Source organism: Apodemus sylvaticus, chromosome 6 (assembly GCF_947179515.1).
Source record: "Apodemus sylvaticus chromosome 6, mApoSyl1.1, whole genome shotgun sequence".
NCBI lineage: Eukaryota > Metazoa > Chordata > Mammalia > Rodentia > Muridae > Apodemus > Apodemus sylvaticus.
In genome coordinates, this window is record NC_067477.1 from 59910046 (window position 1) to 59918048 (window position 8003).

The window sequence follows — 8003 nt, forward strand, 5'->3', positions numbered from 1 at the left end:
AGGCAAGTGAGTAAATTGGACTCTGCTAATGGACCATAGAGTCTTTCCTGAAGCACAGTTCCCAAAATCAAAACATTGGCAAAGCCTACTCATATATTTGGTTTCATTATAATGTATATATATATATACATATATACACACACACATAGATATATATGCATATATACACATTATATATAGTATTTAATGTACCTGTATGTATGCATATATATGCATTTAATATTCATATCCATGTATATAACATATATAATATATTATACTATTGTGTGATGCAAATAAATTTATATGTAATAAACATATATGTGTATATATATATACAATGCATATATACATGTATATTTTATATATAATTGAAGAGAAAATTGTCATAAATGTGCATAGGGATAAGTGAGAAAATTTAATTTTCTTTAAAATAATAATGCCTTTCTTCCTCTTTGATAGCCCCAAACTTATTTTTAGTTAGTGAAATAAATAAAAAAAAAGTGGGATTTTACCCATATTTAATAATTATTTTCCTAAAAATATGGTCTAATTGGTCATTGTATTTTATTTTACATTAATTTCAATGTCTTGTGGCATTTTTAAAAGAATTCTCTTAATTAAATTTGAAATTTAAAGAAATACAAGTTGCTAAGGATCTAACAGATTTTCCCTTCTTCATTTACACAATTCTTTGAAGGACAGAATATTAATACTTATTGGAAATTAAAATATTGATAATATTATGTTCTTTAACTATGTAATTATTTAGTTTAAATGCATGTCAATTTATATCATTAGAAAAATAGATAAAATTTTAAATTTGCATTTTTGAAAATGTCAATAAATTGAAGTATGTCATACCTCAGTGTTCTCTTTTTTTTTAAAAAATCCATGCATTCCACAAAGAAGCATTAAATAATTTATTTATGAGAAGAAGTACAGCTATAAAATTAAACTTTTTAAATGAAATATTAGCTTCTGTAAACAGTTATGATAGCATAGTCTAAGGCAGATTTTCTAAGGTCTACAAATTACACCCAACCACCCACCCACTTCTGCCTAACCGCCCTAGCTTTCCCCTACCTTGGGTCAGCAAGCCTCCATATGACCATTGGCCTCCCCTCCCATTGATCCCAGTTCTCTGCTACATGTGCAGCTGGAGACATGGGTCCCTCCATGTACTCTCTTTGGTTGGTGGTTTAGTCCCTGGGAGTTCTGAGGGGTCTGGTTGATTGACATTGTTGTTCTTCCTATGGGATTGTAATCCCCTTCAGCTTCTTCAGTCCTTCTTATAACTCTTCCATTGGGGTCTCTTTGCTAAGTCCGATGGTTGGCTGAGATATGCTGCACTTTAAATGAAAGGGTTCTATCCAGAGTTAATACATCACAGTTTAGGACAAATGTTGATCTATTAAGATGTATAATTATATCATTTAACTGAAAAGTAGCCTAATACACTTGAAAACCAAGATATGGCCTCAGAACTTTAAATGGTGTTTGTATTTTTCATAGATTCATGGGAAAAGGTATATAAAACAGGAAAGTAATATTGATAATGTAAAAATATGAACATCCCAGATATTCAAGCAGAACAAATAGGGAATAGCAGCTGGTATAAAGCTGACTTTCATATTTGGCTCATGGATTTTCTGTTACATGTTTACCTTTAGTGGAAACTCAGATTCCACTAGGGCACAATCTAACACTGCATTGAATCCTGTAATGCTCCCAGAGAGGTTTGAGCTGTATATTTAGATGTAGACCTAAAAGGACATTCAGACATAATTAACAACATTAAGAGACTTTTCATCTTGAGAAATTGCCAAGGAAGCAGTAAAATATCTGTAACTGTGCAGAATGTACCGAGAACAGCCTTCTACCATCTCACTCTTAGCTTCTTTCTTTGCCTTTTCCTCTTTGATTTTTCTTAAGCTCTACATAGAAAGTAGAGGGAGCAATAACAAAGATATTCAATGTAAGGATGAGTGCTTTGAGGAGTTATTAGTGTCTATGTTGATTGTTGTCTATTGAATGTAGTCAGGAATGTAGGCTGTCATGTATAGGTAACCACAGCTGCTGTGACCTCATGAGTACAAATTCCATGCCATAACAAAAAGACACTTTACTGGCCGTTCTTCAGCTCTTACACTCCCTCTCCTCTTCGGAACCCTTGTTAAGAGGATAATATATGTGTCCTGTTGATGACAGAGCACTCAGTCTCTAATTCTCAACAATTCATTGAGTTACCCATTTCTCCATTTGCAGCTGTCTACCAAAAAAGAAGTTTCTTTGACCAAGGATTAGAGAAGCCCAACTCTATGAGCATAAACATAGATAGTTTTAATATTTGTCATATGTATAGCTGTAACACACACACTATGTTGAAACATACACAAATATATACATACAGAGAGACTCATATACATAAACATGCATACAATATACATATACAAACACACATAAAGATATAAATATATGCATACATATATATACATATACACATAGACCAATATGTATATACATACAAAAGATTTCATAGACAATATAATTTTAAGTGTATATATGTACATATATAGTATATGTATATACTAAAACAATACCTAATAAAATACTGATGAATCTATACCTGTATCTATAGATATAATCTATACCTGTATCTATATCTATATGTACTAACTATATCTAATATATCTGTATCTATGTTATCTATATCTAATCTATATGTACTTTATCTCTATATCTATGTCTATATCTATATACCTATACTTTTGTCATCTATTTATATATACATATATATTTATATGAAAGCTCAGTTTGAAAATGAAAACTGATTTAAAGTTTCATTCATTCATTTGAATTTAAAGATTCAAAGTTTTAAATTCATGATTTAAATAAATATTCAAATTTCAATATCATAATGATTTTAAAAGTTGTTTTTTATTCAATATATTCTTTATTTATATTTCAAATGATTTCCACTTTCCTGGATCCCCCTTCCCCGAATGTCCCATAAGCCCTCTTCCCTCCCCCTGTTCCCCAATCAACTCCTTCCCACTTTCCTGTCCTGGTATTCTCCTACACTGCTGCACTGAGCCTTTCTAGGACCAGGGTCCTCTTCTTCCTTCTTGGGCATCATTTGATATGTGAATTGTTTCTTGGATATTCCAAGCTTCTGGGCTAATATCTGCTTATCAGGGAGTACATACAATGTGTATTCTTTTGTTATTGGGTTGCCTCACGTTCAGCATGACATCCTCCAGTTCCACCCACTTGCCTAAGAATTTCATGAATTCATTGTTTTTAACAGCTGAGTAGTTTTCCATAGTGTAAATATACCACATTTTCTGTATCCATTCCTCCATTGAGGGACATCTGGGTTTTTTCCAGCAACTGGCTATTATAAATAGGGCTGCTATTGAACATAGTGGAGCATGTATCCTTATTACATATAAAAAACATTCAATAGAAAGAAATTAGAAATGAAATAATTGTATAAAATTTTTATCCCAAATTAAAAATCTTATTTATATTAGTCACATTAAAGTTATTTTTAGGAAATGTGAATAATCTATTTTCCTTTGTATGTATATATTAATTTCCTAAACAAATACTGAATTTTACCAGTAGAATTATTTGTTTATATATGGCATTCATGTATATATACATTACATACTAATGCTGAAGATGATTTTGTGAAATAGTTTCACTGCATTTACGTTTTTATTGAAGCCTATTATTGGAAGACACATAGAGAAAGCTGGCTTAGATGTGTCATGTCATTTCATTAGAAGTTTAAATTTTACAGCATTTCAAATTTTGGTTATTTAGATCAGAGCTTTACCCTTCATTTATATTATACTATTAAACTGAATTTAGCTACTAAAACCTAAGTAGTAGAAATAACAGCTATGCATATTAAACTTATCCTTGGAGTGTTTGAAAGAAGCTTAATTTTTATGGAAAATAAATTTGATAAATAGTGTCAGGCATGTCCAATATTTTGAGATAATGTCACAATATTATCATCTATAAACTTTACCTGTTTTAAGTAAGTTTATGTTGGTCTATAATCAAGCTATGCTGGAGCACATGAAACATGGGATGGAGTTTGGAATAATGCAAAGACTCTCTGTACCCCTCCCTGCTCCCAGGGATTGTCAACCAATATTGGTCCATAAGGACCAATGGAGTAGAGATGACAGAAGAGGTTCAGAAGCCCCATAAGTACATACATTAAACGATGACATGGAACAGCTGCAGGAAGGCAGATCAACTTTACTTGGGGGTGACTCAAGGCTTCTATAATTTTGTAGGTGGGGGTCAGAATATCCAGGATGGGCAAAGGTCATTTGTTGAAGGCTTACAATGCCGAAATGCCTTCTTAGCATGGGGAAACATTTCAGGAATCTCATGTGGGTTCTTATTGAAAGAAAGGAAGTTGAACCTGTAATCTTAACCAAGGTTACATGACATTCTGCAAGTATAGGGTGCTTGAACTCCAGAGACAAGGTCAGAGCAGGGGAACCCTTTCAATGAAGGGGGTCCTCCATATTCTACCCAGTTCAGAAGGCTCTCTGGACAATAATAGACTTTGACATTAAGTAGCACTACAACAGAATAGCCTTAGTCTCTGTTACAAATCAAATAATACTATATCAATAATATCAATTTCAACAAATAATATTTGAAAACATAATTCAAATATTAAGTCTTTATTGGTTATTATGTGTGAAAGTGTAGTTATTATATACTCTATATGTCTGCACACACTATTATATCCACATTGAAAAGCATAATTTGTGAAGTCATAAATGTTGAAAACTTCACCTGACAAAAATGTAGCATTCAAATATAGTCTAAATATTGGAAAAGTAATGTATGCAAATTACAGCATGACAGTATATGCTGTCAGAGTGACACAGAACTTATCAGGTAATAAAATGCTGTTGCTATAGTAAGAGCATATGCTTATGTGATATAGGACTTTATACTGTGTCTACATTACTGACTAGAGTTCATTTAAAAATTAAAATACTGTGTGTTCTCTATGAATTTAAATGTAAATGTACCTCAAAGTGTTTGAATAGGCTAACACCACAATTTTTGTAGTACTCTTTCCAATTTATTTATGTAATGTAGTTGTCAAGACAGGAAATTTATGTAATTTGCAACATTTTGTAATTAAATTCTTTTTTATGATGGATAGAAAACTGGAGTTTCAACTTGTAGCTTTAAATTTTGGGTGCATTTCTGTGTGTTTAGTTTCAGTATGTAATTGATGGTATATAAACTAATATTTTAATGTGGAATAGAGTTGAAAAATCCTGTAGCCTTGTGACATTTTATGTACTCTTATATCACATTGTAGGATGTAACTTATCTTCTTGGGATGCAGGTACATAAACAAATTATTACCAATCATTTGAAATAATGCCAGTAAAATCAGACAGAGGTGATAATCTATGATAATGCAATAGGAAAATATATTAATACTGCATGATAATGCTTTTTTAAAAATATTTTTATTTTCTATATTCTTTGTTTACATTCCAAATGATTTCCTCTTTCCCGGATACCCCCTCCCCATATGTCCCATAAACCTTCTTCTCTCCATCCCTTCTCCAAATCACCTCCCTCCTTTTTCTCTGTCCTTATATTCCCTTCCCATGCTAGATCAATTCTTTCCAGGATCAGGACCCTCTCCATACTTCTTCATGGGAGTCATTTGTTATGCAATTTGTGCCTTGGGTATTCAGAGCTTCTGGGCTTATTAATATCCACTTATCAGAGATTGCATTCCATGTGTATTCTTTTGTGACTGGGTTACCTCACTTAGGATGATACTTTCCAGATCAAAACATTTGTCTAAAAATTTTGTGAATTCATTGTTTCTAATTGCTGAGTAGTATTCCATTGTGAAAATATACCACATTTTCTGTATCCATTCCTCCTTTGAGGGGCATCTGGGTTCTTTCCAGCTTCTGGCTATTATAAATAAGGCTGCTATGAATATAATGGAGCATGTGTCTTTATTGCATGTCGGGGAATCCTTTGGGTATATAACCCTATTAAAAAGGGGGTACAGATCTTAACAAAGAATTTTCAACTGAAGAAATTCAGATGGCCGAGAGGCACCTTAAGAAGTGCTCAACAACATTAGTCATTAGGGAAATGCAGATCAAAACAACCCTGAGATTTCACCTTACACCAGTCAGAATGGCTAAGGTAAAAAACTCAGGAGACAGCAGGTGTTGGCAAGGATATGGATAAAGAGGAACACTCCTCCACTGCTGGTGGGGCTGTAAGATGGTACAACCACTGTGGAAATCAGTCTGGAGGTTCCTCAGAAAACTGGACATGAGACTTCCAGAGGACTCTGATAATGCTTTTAATATGCTATAATTGTTATTTTAGAGTAAGTTCACTCTTTTGGCTCAAGATACTTTTGCATGGAAAAGATCACTTTTACTCCCCACTTATAATTGTCTGGAAGCCTTACTGCCTGTATCTGCTAGATTAGGCCTAATCCTGGAAGCTTCTAGCCTCCACACAATCTAGTCTAGGCCTAGAATGCTTTTTAGAGAGCTGGGTTATACAGAGACAGGCTGACTCCATGACAGACTGAAAACTGGCAGTTTGGGAGACTATGCCTAAGTTTTTGCTCCTTAGAACTGAGAATCTGGATCCAGTTACCCCTGGTTAGCCAACCACATCTTGAGCAGCCAATCTAAGGATGCTTTGCCACCCTTGAAAGTCTCCTGAGCCCTAATCAATCACAAAATGCACCCATATCTCTGCAAATAGAGCTAGACAATTAAGAGAAAGGTAAAGATCACTCACTCCTACTCTACCTGGCTTTAAATTGACCCCCACCAAGCAAATATCTCCATCTGGCAGACCCCTCCATGCTGGTTCTCTGTAGAATAAATGCTCTTTTGTATTGCATACTATTTGAATCTGGGGCATCATTCTGCAAGTCAAAAGCCCTTACACGTTTAGCCTCAGAGGTTTGCTGCTGAATAAGTCCACCCCTTCTGAGGTCTTTCTTATCTTGTCCTGTTCTAATCTTAAAGATCCTTGCTCATTCTCTTGCTCATTATGTCTTTACCTGTTTCTAGCTTGTTTCTTCAACCCATCTCTATAAAACTTTCCTGGTAAAACTGCTTCCTCCCTCTCTTTGTGGTTCTTCTCTCTGTCTGTCTCTGTCTCTCAGTCTCTGTCTCTCTCTTTCTGTCTGTCTCTCTGGTTCTGTCTCTGTTTTTCTCTATCTCTGTCTCTCTGTCTCTGTCTCTCTGTTTTTCTGTCTGTCTGTCTCTCTTCTCTCTCTCTTCTCTCTCTCTCTCTCTCTCTCTCTCTCTCTCTCTCTCTCTCTCTCTCTCTCTCTCTCTCAATCCTACTATGCTGCTCTGTATGAACTCTACTGTATTTCTGTACTCTATTCACTTCTTCCTGTACTGTTCATTTCTCCCTTAAGTACCTTCCCTTTCCTCTCTCTTCTCCATAGATTTGTACATATCCTATTGTGTCAATCCTCTGATACATTACTTTTTCTGCCTTTCATTTGGACACCACTTTCAAACATGGATACTTCCTTCTACAAACATGAGTATGTATCACTTGTTTCCTGTGCCACTTGGCAGAATTAACAGAAGGTGATTAACATACCACATCCGTGTAAATATACCTATCATGGTAACAAAATCAACCAGTGCTACAGTTGGCAGTAAAATTTTATGAAATGGTCAGCTTGTATGCTCACACTTCTCTCTCAAGTACCTCAAGCCAAGTTTGTTCCAACTTTTGTGTATCTCTGGGACTTCCCAAACCTTCCCTGCAAGGCATTGTTCACAAATACTATATTTGATGCTCAATCACCTCTTCTGACCCTTTCTCCTTTCCACATAAAACTTCCTTGTATCAGATATAGTTTTGAGCATCTGTCCTCCCTTCAAGCACTGGGATATGACCCCTTAACTGGGAAAAAGTGGCTCTATATCCTTTGCCATTGTTTGAATTTATTT